The following is a 1,587-nucleotide window of genomic DNA, read 5'->3' as shown; positions in this document are numbered from 1 at the left end:
GCCCTGGGAATCCATGACGATGGTGATCGGTAAAGGGGTTCCTTACTTGCTTTTAAGGGGGCTCAGAGACCCAATCGGTGCTCCCGTGAGCTCCGTGTGGGTTTTGACTGGGAGAAACAGCCTGGAAAGCCCGTGCGTGTGGCGGGGACCACGTGAGCCCTCTCACAGACCTGAGGACGTCGTGGAATTGTCGACACATGTTTCAGTGTGACGATGGTGTGATGTCTATTTTTAAGAAAGATTTCTTTCTTTGAGACCTGAGAGGGGATGGGGGCCCACAGCCAAGGAAGGCGGAAGTATTTAGGTTGAAATAACATGGGGGTAATGCGGGGAGGCAGTCGAGGCGCCGTAGAGCAGCGGTCCCCAACCTCTGCGGCACCAGGGACCGGGGATCCCATGAGACTCTAGCACCTGATGACCTGAGGTGGGGCCGAGGCGGCGGCTGCAGGTACAGATGGAACCTCGCTCACTGGCCCGCTGCTCGCCTCCTGCTGTGTGGCCAGGGGCTGGGGGCCCCTGGCGTAGGGGATGCGACCGGCCATCTGCTGATGACCTCTGGACCCGGCGAGAGTGTGATGGACACTGAGCCTCTGACCGGCCTTCCGATAACACTGCATGACTTCAAATGGAAGGTGGACTACTCAGGTCCTGGACCTTGGCACAGACACCCGGGGCACAGGGGCCCAAGGCTGGGGGTGAGAGGGAGCACCTCGTCTACCGCGGGGGCGGCTCGTGGGAACGGGGCGGACCCCCAAGCCAGACCAGTCAGCCACCGTCTTCTGTGTGGCCTGTGTGGCTGTCACCCACCGCCCTCGCTGGCCTGTGGGCTCCCTGGGCTGGAGCTGCCTCTGCCTCGCGGTGGGGTCCGAAGCAGGATCACGGATGGCTCCGGCATCCTCTGCTCTCCCAGGGGTTGGCCTGGACACCTCTGGGGTCCTGTCACCTCTCACCTGGTCTCCTTCAGTGCAGGGCCGGGTTTAAAACCCGGCCTGTAGGCGGAACCGCTGTGGCCCAAGGGTGCTGGTCCCCGGTCCCTGACCCCGCTGTCTTCTCCTGGGACAGGGGCTTGACTTGTCCTCCGCCTTGTCTCTTGCTGAGCAGGCCAGGGTTTCAGGCTGGTCAGTAGGGCTCCCAGGTCCCCTGCCTGGCGCTCAGGCCCTGTACCCTCCGCCCCACCCCAACCCATCTGTCTCCGGGGGTGCTGACCCCTTCAGTGGCCCTGCCTGCTCGGGCCTCCGCAATCCAGCCTTTCTTGGTGTCCCTGGCCTCCGAGCATGGGGACGCCCGTGGCCCCTTCGGTCAGCGAGGACCCGGTGTCTTTACCCAGCGAAGCCGTGGGGGAAGCAATGTGTCAGGGGCCTTGTTTCAGGGGACAGAGGCTCCAGGGAGAGCTGCTTGGCAGCGGTCACTTCCGGGGGGCCCCACAGACCTCAGAGTCCTCAGAGTGCACAGCCTTCCATGCCTCGCCCCCCAAGCTGGCCGCAGGCGAGCCCGCCCCGCTCGTCCTCTGGGCGCGATGCGTCCAGCAACCTCCCCGGCTTCAGGAGACGGCCATCGTGAGCCCCTGGTCTGGGCAGCACGGAGTCA

Source organism: Pteropus vampyrus, unplaced genomic scaffold, assembly GCF_000151845.1.
Source record: "Pteropus vampyrus isolate Shadow unplaced genomic scaffold, Pvam_2.0 Scaffold187, whole genome shotgun sequence".
Classification (NCBI taxonomy): domain Eukaryota; kingdom Metazoa; phylum Chordata; class Mammalia; order Chiroptera; family Pteropodidae; genus Pteropus; species Pteropus vampyrus.
Note: the sequence above shows the minus strand (reverse complement) of the source record.